This window comes from Pan troglodytes, chromosome 18 (genome assembly GCF_028858775.2).
Source record: "Pan troglodytes isolate AG18354 chromosome 18, NHGRI_mPanTro3-v2.0_pri, whole genome shotgun sequence".
NCBI lineage: Eukaryota > Metazoa > Chordata > Mammalia > Primates > Hominidae > Pan > Pan troglodytes.
Genome location: NC_072416.2, coordinates 71256008 through 71271348, shown reverse-complemented (window position 1 = coordinate 71271348; position 15341 = coordinate 71256008). Strand labels below are relative to the sequence as shown.

The 15341-nt window shown below is 47.6% G+C and overlaps 1 long non-coding RNA gene across 1 annotated transcript; it reads right to left on the bottom strand.

The window, feature by feature from the left end:
* Positions 1–668: 668 nt before the first annotated feature.
* Positions 669–8415, bottom strand: LOC104002665 (uncharacterized). Its single transcript, XR_675044.5, has 3 exons — positions 8271–8415; positions 7215–7345; positions 669–2858 (listed from the first exon to the last, which is right to left on the bottom strand). It is a non-coding gene; the product is annotated as an uncharacterized LOC104002665 (long non-coding RNA).
* Positions 8416–15341: the final 6926 nt, after the last annotated feature.

Sequence of the window (15341 nt, the reverse complement as noted above, 5' to 3'; positions counted from 1 at the left end):
CTGTGAATTGTATGGAATTCCTGGGGAGATTTTAGAGCAGGTGTATAAGAAGTCAAACAAGAGAAGAGCCGAACCATCCATAGAGGATGGTGCAACAAAGCAGCAGCCAAAATCAGTGTTGGAGACCCTCCTCACATCCGGGGTGCCAAAAGGAGGTGCCCACCCACTCCCCAGGATCTTTTAGGCCACCTCCTAAATAGTGGATGCTTCAAATGCATCCAACTCTTCCACCTCTGTCTCCTGCTGGTCCTTCTCCATAAGACCCTTCTCTGATCTTTCCTCTGAATGAGGAACTACTAATTCTGAGGCTTGTGGTTAAACAGAAATGTATTCACCACAAATGAAGATTATCTCAAGATCTTGCTCCCCACAAAATTAACTGTTTCATTTTAATTGTAGCTCATATTTTAATAGTAAAGGACTGAAAGGTTTATGTTGCACTTAATGCTCTCAAAAACCTTTAGGGTGTTTGTTTGTTTGTTTAGAGACAGGATCTCACTCTGTCACCCAGGCTGGAGTGCAGTGGCACAATTATAGCTCACTGCAACCTTGAACTCCTGGGCTCAAGTGATCCTCCCACCTCAGCTTCCTGCGTAGCTGAGACTACAGGGGCATGCCACCGGGCTCTGCTGAATTTTGTTTCTTTTTTTTTTTTTTTTTTTTTTTTTTGTAGAGACAGGGTCTCACTATGTTGCCCAGGCTGGAATCCTTAAGGTTTGCATAACGAGAAACACAGTAAGAACCAAGTTCCAGTTGATCAGGCTGCCCCACCAGATTAAGGAACTAGTACTTTATATCCAATGGGGCTGGAGTTTGGAAGCCCTGTAGTCATCGACTTTCCCTTTAAGCAGTGCACAGAAATAGGAAGAGATCAACAAGGCCCAGAAGAGAAATCTTGCCAAACTTCAACACAGCAAATAACAACCACTTATCGAGGGCTCACTCCACTAGGAACATCACAAAGCAGCAGTTCTCAGTTGGGGGCAATTTTGTCCCACTCTCACCTCCCCAAAGACATTGAGCAATGTCTGAAGACATTTTTTATTGGTGAAACTAGGTGGGGATGGGGTGGAGGGTGCTACTGGTATCTAGTGGGTAGAGCCAGAGATGCTGCTAATCACCCTGCAATGCACAAGTCAGTCTACAACAACAAGGAATGATTTGGCCCCACATGGCAAGATTCCCCAGGTTGGGAAACTCTGGTATAAAATAAAGGCACCTGAAACACGCCCCTGACCCCAACCCCAGGCATTCAGTCTTTTTGTCATGATCCCTCTGAACATCTTAGTTAAGCTATTGCCTTTGCTCCTAAGGGAAAAAAAAATATTTATACATGCATACACAGAAACAAAGCTTTGCAATTTTGGGGGGCAAGGTGACAGAGCAGGGGCCTTGCCATTGTGGACAAGCACCTTATTTTAAAATTCATCTTAATCAAAAACCGCCTAAAGCCAAAAGGCATCAGCCTAATGGCTAAGGTCAGCATGACCAGAAACTACAAATAACATCTCCGACCAGAAATATTCCAAACTCCTCCCCAACCAGAGACATGCTAGCCCCAAGATAACCCCCCTCTGGCTGGGAAGATGTCAGCCCCAAGATAACCTCCTCTCTGCCCAGAAACATTCCGACCCGGCTATAGACTTCTCCCTGACCCAAAAACATTCCAACCTTGTGATAAGACCCTCACCCTAAAACCAATATATACTTTTAGTCTGTAACAGAAAGCGCTCCTGACCAAAATCGGCCAGAAGCCCCTCCAGGTTTTATCTAAAGTAAACCTGTCTTTAAAAATGTCATGTTTCTTTCCTCTTTCTTTAACTCTTACACAAGTGTTCATCAATCCCTGATGCCCATTCAGGAACACTCCTCAATCCCAGACACCCAAAGATACTGAAGTCAGGTTCTTTTCCTTTTTCTTTTTTTTTTATCTCGCTCTGTCACTCAGGCTGGAGAGCGGTGGCGGGATCTCAGCTCACTGCAACCTCACCTCCTGGGTTCAAGCGATTCTCCTGCTTCAGCCTCCCGAGTAGCTGGGACTACAGGTCTCCATCTCCTGACCTCGTGATCCACCCGCCTTGGCCTCCCAAAGTGCTGGGATTACAGGTGTGAGCCATTGTGCCCAGCTGAGGTCAGGTACTCTTTTTAGTGAGTATTCCCATTTTAAAAAATCTTTTTAAATAAAAAGAACCTGGCTCCAAAAAAACCATTTGCATGTATGATACCTCATTGAAACCTCAGAGCCATCCAACCGGGTCAGGCCTACCCGAATTGCCATGGACAGAGAACAAGACTGGGGCACCGAGGGGTTTAGATGACTTTTCCATGGTGACACAGCCAGTGAGTGGCAGAGACACAGGAATGCCACCCCACCCCTGCTTTGGCCACCACCGGCACTCCAAGTTCTGACACCCCATGCCGTGGAATCGCACGGTGGGATCCCAGCTGACCCAGGGTGCTCCGTCTCCACCCTGGCTTTCCATCTGGCCCACACAGGTGAAGTGCAAAGGCTGATCTCAGAGAAACCATCAGAGGTACTATCACACTGCCTCATCAGTGACAGTCACTCTCCTGGCTAGATGCATGGGCGTGGATGTGGATCACATCAGGTGTGGAACAGAGGCAGCGCACTCCTCGAGCCCCAGGTGTTTGTGGGAAGCCAACCATACCCTGAATCTCTCCTAGGTACAGGTAGGCCCAGGTGCAGCTCTGACAGGCTCGCCACTCCCGGGCAGGAAACCTCCCGGCCTCAGTCAGCTCCTCTTAATCAGCCCCTCTTCATCTCCAACCAGGATCACCAGTCTGCCAGGCCCCTTCCTGTGCTCCTCAGGAGGCCAGCAGTCTGCCAATATCTGGAACTTAATGAAATGAGAGTAAAAGTGAATCCCTGAGGTTGCCTTATTTTTCCTCCATTGAACCTCTTTCCAGTTCCCTCAGTCTCTCTCTGCCTTTGTTTTATAGCAAGAGGCTACGTTTGGACCAGGTGAGCTACTGGTCACGCAGGAGTCGAGCTTGCTGTCCTCCTCTGGCTGGACACTATGGCCTGGAACTGACTTCCAGCTCAGGAGTTTGAGCCCAGGAAGCTTATCCTCTGTTTTCACATGCTAGTAGTCACCCTTTTGGTCTGATTGCTGTTGAAAACCACGCAATACAACACCTGCAACTCTGTCGGAAGCCTGTGACAATCAAGAAACTGCATTCACCCAGACTGTGTTCAGAGGCGCATATGTCTTAGAGTTTGCAAATGCATATATTCAAGTCTAAAATCTGTGTTTCAGAAAGCAACAGCCAACCAGATTTAGCAAGTCCCACCCATTTGCCGTAGGTACACCAGACCAATTTTTTAAATAAGTAAAACTTTTTTTTTTTTTTTGAGACTGAGTCTCACTCCATCGCCCAGGCTGGAATGCAGTGGCACGATCTCAGCTCACTGCAACCTCTGCCTCCTGGGTTCAAGCGATTCTCGTACCTCAGCCTCCCAAGTAGCTAGAATTACAGCATGTGCCGCCATGCCCAGCTAATTTTTGTAGTTTTAGTAGAGATGGGGTTTCACTATGTTGGCTAGGCTGGTTTCAAACTCCTGACCTCAGCCTCCCAAAGTGCTGGGATTACAGGCATGAGCCACCATGTCCAGCCAAAACATTATTTTAAAGCTAAGCTCCCCACCCTCTTGCTATTCCTTTGGGTCCCCTCTCTCCCCGGGACAAACCCCATTCAACTCTAACATGCATCCCATCTCTGGATATTTCTCACTGTTACAAGGCAGTCATGTAGCCAGGACCACCGTGTCCTGATGTCTAGTGTGTTTGACAACTAACAGAAAAGGGATTTGGCGTTTTTATTTTATTTTATTTTGAGACTGAATCTCACTCTATCACCCAGGCGCAATCTCAGCTCACTGCAACCTCCAACTCCCAGAGGCTCAAGTGATTCTCCTGCCTCAGCCTCCCAAGTAGCTGGGATTATAGGCGTGCACCACCACATCCAGCTAATTTTTTGTATTTTTAGTAGAGAAGGAGTTTCACTGTGTTGGCCAGGCTGATCTCGAACTCCTGACCTCAAGTGATCCTCCCACCTCGGCCTCCCAAAGTGCTGGGATTACAGGCATGAACCATGGCGCCCGGCTGGAAAAGAGATCATCCTGTCCACAGCTGGGCCCTATTCGGGATCATCTCTTAGAAGGGCCCTAGCTCCTTTCCTGGACTGTATCTTGTCCCCATGATTGAACAAGGGTGGCTTTCAGGAAGAGGATGGGGAAAGTCCAGCCCAGAACCAGGCCCTACAGCAGAAGGCAAAAAAAAAAAAAAAAAAAAAAAAAGGTGATTCCCTTGACTCTGGCCCCCTAAGGGCAATGTGAGCCCCCCAAAACCATGAGTCCAACTCCCTGTTGTCTGGGGAGCAGCACCACAGCCCAGGATGGCTTGGGGGATGCATTGGATGAGGGAGAAGCAGGCCCACAAAGGGGAGATGAATGTGTCAAGATCACACAGCCAGGCAGGGCACGGTAGGGACTAGACCTGTGCTCAAGGTACTGGGCCATTTTGCATTTCTGAATGGGCAGCAGCATCAGAACCTTCCTACTCCTCATCCCACTGACGGCAGGCTCTGTGCATGGGGATATCCTTGACCCTGCACCTGGCACAGAGGCAAGCCAGCCAGCTGCGGACAGTCACGCCCTGGGGCTCTGAGCTGCTCCACTGCACCTGGGGCATCCTGCACCGGGGTGGACAGTTCCCAGTCAAGACGACGAAGACTAGGAGACCCGACCTGGGAACTCTACGTGGCGCCAGAGTGCCCCCTGCTGGCTGACCGCCAAGCAACCCAAACCTCATGTCTGCATCTAAGACTTCTCTTGACTCCCGCCCAGGAGAGCTGAGGGTTGGGTTCAGCGCCCACCTTCTCCTAGGAAGTTTCTCCTGGACCTGCTCTATCCAACCTCTATCTCAGCTGCCGACTACAGGGCCCCCTGCTGTTTCCACTTCCTGGCCCACCCAGAGTTTTTCCTACTCATGTGGGCTACCCCCAGGACACTGGGAGCGAGGCCCTTGTTTAAGGAATCGTCTTCAGCATCACGGCAGAGGAGGAGCCCACCCATGTCAGGGTGAGTGCTGGGGTCTCAGGGAAGCCCGTCCACCATGGGCAGCGACATTATTTTCCCAATTGTTCTGTGATTCCCATCTCTCTTGGGAACAGGGCTTGCGCTCTGACTGTGAGTGAACAAGATGACCACAAGGGGGCAGCAGAGACAAAAAGCTTCGCCTGAAAACCATTTGCTAAAGTTCTCCACCCAGGAGGTAGATCAGTTCCCAGTCCTGGCTGCACACTGGATTCACCTGGTGAGCTTTAAACACTACCGATGCCAAGTTCCCACCCCTACAAATGCTGAGTTAATGGCCCTGGGGTGCCATCCTAACATCTTTTTACAATCTCCCAAGGGAAACTTTAATTTAAAATGCAGAAGAGGGTGGAGGAGGGAAAGAGCGACCTTTCAGGCCATTCTTCTATCGGGCTAGGGCTGAGGATCACTGGGTTAGACCCTTGTTAATGCAAAGCGTGGCTCACAGACCACCAGCATCAAGGTCACCTGGGAGCTTGTTAGAAATAAGGACCTGCCCCAAACCTACTGAGTCAGAATCTGCAATTTAACAGATTCTCCAGAGAATTCATCTGCATATTAAAAGTCTAAGAAACTTATGGTCCTCTTTACCAAAAAGGCACTAGGGAGGTCCTGGTCCAATGCCATATGTACAGTCTGTGGATGCACAGATTAAAGCCCCGAGGCAGGAGTCCCTTTGCCCAAGGTCATTGGCCATGTGTTCAGTGGGATGGCACAAACCTGAAGGCCCTGACTCCAGGACCAGTGCACCTTCTCCCACAGCACCCTGCTCCTCCAACCCAGAGGTGGGCCTGGGCACAAGAGGGCAGGAAATGGTGGCAGGAGTTTGGTGGGGTCTTTGAATTTCCCTGTTAGCACGTGTCCTGTGGGGATCCCAGGGATGGCTAAAATACCATCCCTGGCTCAAGGAGCTTCTATCCTCATATCTAACTCTGGACAGACGCACTTGGTATCAGTCAAACACAACCTCTTACCTTGAGTCACGTACTAGAACCATCTCTAAATCTAGCAAAACAGAGGAGGGAGAAAAAGACTAGTTTGGATACGTAGCGTGGAAAGGTTTCCTGCAGTCCAGGCAGTGCAGGAGGAGGGTGGGTTAGGTTTCAGGGGCCAGTGGAGGAGGGGGCTGCATTTCAGACCAAAAGACCAAGATGAATGAAGGGTATCGATATACAGGAAAGGATCCACATGACCAGGGCATAGGTAAGGGCTGGGAAGTTGTGGGAGATAAAGCTGGGATGGGACAGGGGCTTGCGGCACAGACCAGACCCTAAAAGCAGGCAGAGCACTTGGCCAGGTAGAACCAATTCAGACCCTGGGCTGGAGGCCACAGAGAGCCATGGAAAGTGTTTGAGCCAGGAGAGGAGTCTGGGCCTTGGAAAGACCTTCCAGCATCAGTCCTGTCAGGTTTTGGAGATGATGCAATGAAGAGAGAGGCTACAGGAACCCTCATCCTGAGAGCTCACTGAGTACACGGATCAAGTCTCATTCATCTCAAGGTCACCAGCATTTGCCAGAGTATTAGCCCCTGGAAGGTGACCTGCAAACAACCATCTCTAAGGGAGACCAGCCTTTAACCCAAGGATGATTTCATTCTTAAGGTCCAGGCTGGGCACGGTGGCTCACACCTGGAATCCCAACAGTTTGGGAGGCCGAGGCAGGCGGATCACTTGAGACCAGGGGTTTGAGACCAGCCTGGGCAACCTAGTGAAACCCTATCTCCACAAAAAAAAAAAAAAATATATATATATATATATATATATATATATATATATATATATATATCCGAGTGTGGTGGCACATGCCTGTACTCACAGATACTTGGGGGGCTGAGGTAGAAAGATTGCTTGAGCCTGGAAGGCGGAGGTTGCAGTAAGTCAGGATCGCGCCACTGCACTTTGGGCTGTGTGACAGAGCAAGACCTCATCTCAAAAAAAGTAAAATAATTAATAAATAAATAAAACTTAAGGTCCAGAACAGGAAACGTAGGTCATACTCTTGGGACCTTGAGCTTGTTACACTGTGGGGTGGGGATGACCATAGAAATTCCCTTGTGAGATTACAGTGAGACTCACCTGTGATAATGCGTGTTACCTACCTGGCATCTAGATGAGGCTCAATGTCATGGCAACTCCATTCTACCTGCTTTTCCCAGGGCTTCTGTGACTTTGCACCATCGTAGTAGTCTCTGGAGCCCCTTGAGATTTCCCTTCAATCTCTTCTTGCCTCCTAATTAACAGCAGCATTTATTGAGTGCTTTGACCATATTAAAACACTTTGCATATGTGAACTCGTTTGGTCCTACAGTCATGCCTTGATTCATTCTCCAAATTTTTATTTATTTATTTATTTTTTGAGACAGAGTTTTGCTCTTGTTACCCAGGCTGGAGTGCAGTGGCGTGATCTTGGCTCACTGCAACCTCCCCACCTTCTGGTTTCAAGCGATTCTCCTGCCTCAGCCTCCCAAGGATTACAGGCGCCCGCCACCATGCCTGGGCTAATTTTTGTATTTTTAGTAGAGATGGGGTTTCACCACATTGGCCAGGCTGGTCTCAAACTCCTGACCTCATGATCCACCCACCTTGGCCTCCCAAAATGCTGGGATTATAGGTGTGAGCCACCGCATCCGGCCCCATTCCCCAATTTAAAGATGAGAAAACTCAAGGGCAGAGCTGGCACATGAGCATAACAGGGACTTGAATCTGATTATTGGCTCAAGCACCCCTCTCCTAACTACTCTTTCTCATGGCCTCCAATGTGTGACTGACCAAGACTCTCCCCTGGCCACTCCATGACCCTCAGGCCACGATCTCCCTCCATAACTCCTTCTCTGACAGTTGAGGGGGCAAATCTCAAGTCTTTGTTCTGAGCCTTGGTCTTCTCCTTTGACCAACATAACCACATGTCCAGAGACCAGTGAGCTAGATCCACATGGGCATCTGTCTTCACCTGAAACCCAACCAGCCCCAACTCTAGTCTGAGCCTTGGGCAGCTTGCCCTTGGTCCCTCCACTACAGTACTGAGTTCATTCTCTCCGGAAGTCTAGTTCATCAAGGCCCTGCTGGTTTCCACCCAGGACCGTGGGATCCTGGAGGGCAGGCATCTGTCCTCAGGTGCCTCTCACAGCCCCAAGCACAGTAAGTGCTGGACTTACCTCTTCTCTAGCCAGCATCCCTCCCAATTCACCTATTTCAGCTCACAGTGCTACCCTCCATCCCTTGACCCATCCCTCTCCAACAGCTGCCTCATCCCCCAATGGTCCTCTCTGCTCAGAACCACTTTCAACTGCCTCTTAGATTGTTCACTCCCTGACATTCCACCCCACCAACTGCTCCTCCCTGCCCTCCAGCAGGCTCAGGTGAAATCCAACCCCACCCGTTTTTATTTATTTTTTGAGACAGGGTCTCCCTCTGTCATCCAGGCTGGAGTGCAGTGGCACGATCATGGCTCACTACAGCCTCAACCTCCCTGGGTCAAGTGATCCTCCCACCTCACCCCCCCACAAGTAGCTGGAACTAGAGATACGCACTACCACACCTGGCTAGTTTTTTAATTTTTTGTAGAGATGCGGTCTTATCATGTTGCCCAGGCTGGTCTCAAACTCCTGGGCTCAAGTGATCCTCCTGGTTCAGCTTCCAAAGTGCTTGGATTATAGGCATGAGCCACCGCGCCCAGCCTACCCCTTGAAATTTAACCATACTCTGTCCCCATTCAAGTTAGTTTCTGTGACTTTCCCAGTGAACTGGAAACTCCTTGGGGGAAGGAACTGTGTCTACTTATTTTTGTCCCCACAACACGGTCCCAGTAACTGGCATATGTTTGAGGACCATTTTAATGTGTGTGTGAATTGTCCAAGTCTTTTCTCTTTTTTCTGTGGAGTATTTCATCCTCTGTCCCTCAATTTTTAAGAGTTCTGTATATATAAGGGAGATTAGCCCTTTGTCTGTGGTATGTGTTACAAATATTTTCTCTCAATTTTTCAGTTACTTTGGTTTCTGTGGTTTGGGTTTTTTGTTTTGTCTGGTTTGGTTTGGTTTGGTTTGCCATGTCCAATTTGCGAGAATTTTATTTCATTGCTTCTGGATTCTGAGTGATGCTTTCAAATCCTTTCCTTACACTGAGGTTAAGAGGAATTCACCCACGGACTTTTCCCCCCTAGTACTTACATGTTTTGATTTTTTACATTTAAATTCATGATCCATTTGAGTTTATTCTTATATATGCTGTGAACAATAGATCTAATTTTATCTTTTTAAAAAAAAAAAAAAAAGACTACCCCATTATCCCAGTACCATTTATTAAAAAGTCTGGGCCAAGCACAGTGGCTCATGTCTGTAATCCCAGCACTTTGGAAGGTCAAGATGAGTGAATCATTTGAGGTCAGGAGTTTCAGACCAGCCTGGCCAACATGGGGAAACCCCATCTCTACCAGAATAAATAAATAAATAATACAAAAATTAGCCAGGTATGGTGGTGCACACCTGTAATCCCAGCTACTTGGGAGGATGCGGCACAAGAATCGCTTAAGCCCAGGAGGTGGAGGTTTCAGTGAGCTGAGATCGTGCCACTGCACTCCAGTCTGGATGACAGAGCAAGACTCCATCTCAAAAAATAAATAAATAAATAAATAAATAAATAGTCTATCATTGCCTCTGAGATTTGACATGCCACCTTTATCATATACTAAATTCCCATTCGTACTTAGGTCTGTTCTGTACTTTCTATTCTATTCCATTGGCCTGTCTGTCTGTTCATGTGGTCAATGCCACACTGTTCTAATTACAGAGGCTTTATAGTTTGTTTTAACAGCCCATAGGGCGAGGCCCCCATTTTGGTCAGTTTTTCCCTGGCTATTTCAGCATGTTTATTTTCCATAGAAACTTTAGTATCAGCTTATCAACTCCATGAAACAAAGCTTATTGGTATTTTTATAGGAATGGCATTCAATTTATAAGTCAACTTGGGGGGAAATGGGCATCTTGATGTTGAGTTATGATAGCCAAAAACAAGGGATGTCTTCCCACTCCACGTGCTTTAGTGTTTTCCAGAAGTGTTGTAAAATTTTCCCTTTATAGATTTTGCACATTTCTTATTAAGTTTATCCCTAAGTATTTAATCATCTTTGTTGCTACTATACGTAGTAGGGTGCTGCAGGGACCACAGCCTTTGCCACTTCCCTCTGGAGGCTGCAGCTCACCCGGAAAAAGGCTAGGGACACAGGAGACCCCCACTTCAGACTCCTCTCCTGCAGCTGCTGCCCCTCAGGCCAAGGAACAGCCCTCTCTGTTGGAAGGGAGCACCCAGAACAGAGGCCATCCAAACCTGAGGCAGAGGGGGACCATATCCTCCTCACCAATCTAAGAGGCTTCCCCAAAGACCTCACCCCCAGCTTTTGCAGACCCAGCCTAGTGCCTGGGCTTCAGCTGAGAGGCTGGGGGGATGTTTTCCTTCCTGCCCCAGAGACTGTCAACTGAATCCTCAAAATGTATCTGAAGGAATGGGAGACATTCTAAATATACTGTTTGACTCTGAACAAAAAGATCAAAAGTTCAGGGACATTCTTTGAGGCCATCAGAGTACAAAACAGAAATCAGTCAAAGGAAGAGTCTGGGCTTCAACAGATCAAATTAAATTCTAGTGAGGAAACTGCTTGTTAATTTGGAGCCAGTTAACAAGAGAAAACAGAGACAATGTGAAATATTACAAAACCATATGTGAGATTTAATAACACTTTCTAAGGTAAGAAGAGCTTTAAAGAACTTAAATGCAAAGGAGACACGTGGATCTAACTTCTGTCTGGCTCGGGAAGAACATATGAGGCTTCAGAATTCCTACAGGAAAAAGAGAAACAGAGAAACCAACATGCTGCCTTTAATGACTTCATCAAATGCCATGAGCAATCTCAGAGAGTCCTCCATGTCCTTTTTTGCAAGACACAAGAAAACGCCCATCTAAAAGATCACATTACACCATGAGAAGCGCCGGCAGGCCAGTAGAGCGATGAGACACAGTTTCGGACAAGTCAGACGGCAGATGACTTCGACAGAGTCTTCGTTAACCATGATGGGGAAAAGCACAGACTACTTCCAGGCAACACAGAGGGAGGTTGTATCAGACAAGCAACATCTGGAAGAATAGTAAATCCGCTGAAAGAAGGTGACTATCCACTGCATAAGGCCAACACTCTCCTGAAAAGATCAACGTGCATCTGCACAGCCCACTCATGCAGAGCATTAGCAGAAAATCACAGCCCTTAAGCAAGGTGACTCTGGAAGAGAAAGAAATGGAAGCGAGACGCAGCCTTCCAAATGCACTACGGAAGAGCATCCGCAAGACAGGGGCTGGGAGAGCAACTGCCATAGTGAAAAGTAACATTGACTTACTTCATGGGACCAAGCCTCTTCTGGAACATCAATCTAAAAACCACAGAGCCTTAATGAAAGCTGTTAGCAAACGGAATCTCAAAAACCAGTTTGCTTAGCAAGGAAAAGAACAGGAAGGGAAGTGGCAAAATCTTTCCCCCAGAAGAAAATAACCAAAACTCCAAGACCTGGATTAAAAATGAGAAAAACAAGAAAGGCCTTATACGATCCAGAGTTGCATTCTGAACAAGAACACCCATGAACTCTCCTTCATGGCATAGTATGTTAAAAGAGCTCTTGCCAGCCGGGTGCGGTGGCTCACGCCTGTAATCCCAGCACTTTGGGAGGCCAAGGCAGGCAGATCACCTGAGGTCGGGAGTTCAAGACCAGCCTGACCAACATGGAGAAACCCTGTCTCTACTAAAAACATAAAATTAGCCAGGTGTGGTGGCACATGCCTGTAATCCCAGCTACTTGGGAGGCTGAGGCAGGAGAATCGCTTGAACTCAGGAGGCGGAGGTTGCAGTGAGCCGAGATCACGCCATTGCACTCCAGCCTGGGGCATAAGAGCAAAACTCCATCTCAAAAAAAAAAAAAAAAAAAAGGAGCTCTTACCACAGAGAAAGTAGGTGCTACCAACTTGAGACACATTTCAGGGTAAACATACAGAGGAAGGGAGAGTCTTCAATCAACTGTGTTCCTCAAAACAGCCCTGAGAAGCAACAGTCATCAGAGACTTCCTGCAAGACACCCTCAACCACCGGAGTTTTGGTCCCACCCCCATTCCCACACCAGGTGAGGTCTTCTTCCCACCACCACCAACCAGTCAACCCATGGGGGTCTTTCTTGCTGGAGGAGCCCAGTGTACACTAGAGGCCTCAAGAATAGTTCCTAGGGCCATCTGAGGCCTCCAGTGCAGTACGTACCTCCTATTAGATAGAGCTGAGGCCCCACCAATACATGCAAGAAATCCTTCCCCTTTGAAAAGTTGGTGTCACAGGCCGCCTGTCATTTCCATGAGTTCTATGATCACACCAAGACAAGGGTGTCCACCCCACCAGGGAGACCACTGCCCTAACCAGAAAGACTTCCCATGTCTCCTCTTCCTCCCCTCTGTGGTTCCCTTTAGACCCCCTCAAGATAATACAATCTATGTTTTCTCCAAGTAAGAACTACCTTTTGCCCAAGAGGGTATATGTAGACAACAATCTAAGGTTTGGAGTTTTAAAAAACTCTTGACCACTATGTAGACTACTCCCCAAACTATATCCTCCTACAGAATAACCTGCATCTTAGTTTAGCTCCTATCAGCTTTGTAAGCATAAATGACTTAGAAATTAACAATAGCTTTCCATGCAATAGGGCTCCCACAATGTGGTGCACATTCCTAAAGCCTTCCAGACTTTCTATAAGAAGTGTGGCAAGCACCAACCCCACAAAGTGGCACAGGACAAGAAGGGCAAGGATGCCATGTATACGCGGGGAAAGTGGCGTCATGACAGGAAGCAGAGCAGCAATCTTGGGCTGAGTACTCAGGAGGCTGAGGCATGAGAATTGCTTAAGCCCAGCAGGCGGAGGTTGCAGTGAGCCGAGATCACGCCACTGCACTCCAGCCTTGGCGACAGAGCGAGACTCCATCTCAATAAATAAAAAATATAAATAAATAAGTATAAAAAGTCCATCACTGCCTCTGAGATTTGACATGCCACCTTTATCATATACTAAATTCCCATTTGTACTTAGGTCTATTCTGTACTTTCTATCCTATTCCATTGGTCTGTCTGCCTGTTCATGTGGCCAATGCCACACTGTTCTAATTACAGAGGCTTTATAGTTTGTTTTAATAGCCCATAGGGCTAGGCCCCCATTTTGTGTCAGTTTTTCCCTGGCTATTCCAGCACGTTTATTTTCCATAGAAACTTTAGTATCGACTTACCAACTCCATGAAACAAAGCTTGTTGGTATTTTTATAGGAATGGCATTCAATTTATAAATCAACTTGGAAGGAATGGGCATCTTGATGATGAGTTGTGATAGCCAAAAACAAGGTAGTCTTCCCACTCCACGTGCTTTTGTGTTTTCCAGAAGTGTTGTAAAATTTTCCTTTTATAGATTTTGCACATTTCTTATTAAGTTTATCTCTAAGTATTTAATCTTCTTTGTTGCTATTATACATGGGGTTTTCTTAAGTCCTCTAACCTAAGTATTGTTTGTGTATATCAAGGCCACTGATTTCTGTAAGCCGATTTTCCAGAAAAAGGCTAAAACTACAAAGGAGATGGTGCTGAGGCTTGAGCGCTGAGCCCAGCTACAGATCTAAGACGATGCGGGCTATGAGGACATGCAAGCATTTTGAACTGGGAGGAGATAAGAAGAGAAAGGGCCAAGTGATTCAGTTCTAAATTTCATCTTTTGTTTTATTATGAAGACAATAAAATCTTGAGGTTATGTTCACTTCAAAGAAAAGAAATGTATGATAAATTTTATACTGTAAATAAATCCTTTTTTGTGGGTGAGTGGCAGGCATTCCTCAGTTATCCCGGTGGGAACCGGGGGAATATAACAGACAGGCCTGAAATTTGGCAGCTCTGGAAGCCACTCCTACTTCCTAGCAGAGGGTCTTGAGAATAACTGGACCCATTCCACACCAGGTGGTGAGGAGAGAGGGCTCAGCCAGGCCAGGAGGGATCCTCCATCTCTAAGTGGCTGCAAGTCAGTAATCAGTGACAATCAGTGATCAGCCAGCCACTGCCTTCCCGTGCTAGGCACGTTCTGTCCACTCTATAATATAACCTCCCTTCAGCAGCCCAGTGAAGTAGATTCAGGTATGATCACCATCTTATGGGAACAGAGAGGTTAAGATACTTGTCAAAGGTCTCACAGCCAAGCATGGCAGACCTGGGGATAAATAGATCACTCCAGCAACCGCGCACAGTGGTTTCCAGGACTGACCCCATCATTCACAGAGGAGAAACAAGCCCAGAGGGGGAAGAGACATTCTCAAGGTCACGCAGCCAGTCCAGGTCTCCTGCACAGGGCCCTTTGCATCCATGGCCACGTACTGGGGTGTAAGATGCAATGCAAGGCTTCCCCCTGGAGGAAGGGCCAGAAATTGCAGACAACCCTACCAGAGGCCCTGGGCAGCTTCACTCTGCATGATGGTGGATTTAGTGACCTGCCCCAGGAGGTTCTCCTTTCTTCTTCTTTTTTATTTTATTTTATTATTTTATTTTATCGCCCAGGCTAGAGTGCAGTGGCACCATCTCAGCTCACTGCAACCTCCACCTCCTGGGTTTAAGTGATTCTCCCTCCTTGGCCTCCTGAGTAGCTGGGATTACAGGCATGCATCACCACACTCCAGCTAATTTCTTTGTATTTTTAGTAGAGACAAATTTCACCATGTGGGCCAGACTGGTCTCGAACTCCTGACCTCAGGTGATCCTCCCACCTCGGCCTCCCAAAGTGCTGGGATTACAGGTGTGAACCACTGCGCCCAGCCTTTATTTTTTGAAACAGGGTCTCTGTCACTCAAGCAGGAGTGCAGTGGCATGATCTTAGCTCACTGCTGCCTCAAACTCCTGGGCACAAGTGATCCTCCTGCCTCAGCTTCCCAAGTAGCTGGGACTACACGTGCATGACACCACATCCAGCTAACTTTTTTTTTCGTAGAGATGGGCGTTTCACTTTGTCGCCCAGGCTGGTCTCAAACTCCTGGGCTCAAGCAATCCTCCTGCCTTGGCCTCCCAAAGTGCTGGGACTACAGGTGTGAGCCACTGTGTTGGGCTCCTCTCTTATTAGTGCCCCACTGTGGAATCTTCTGGACCCTGTTGGTGAAGTCATATCAGGGGCCCCGTATACACAAG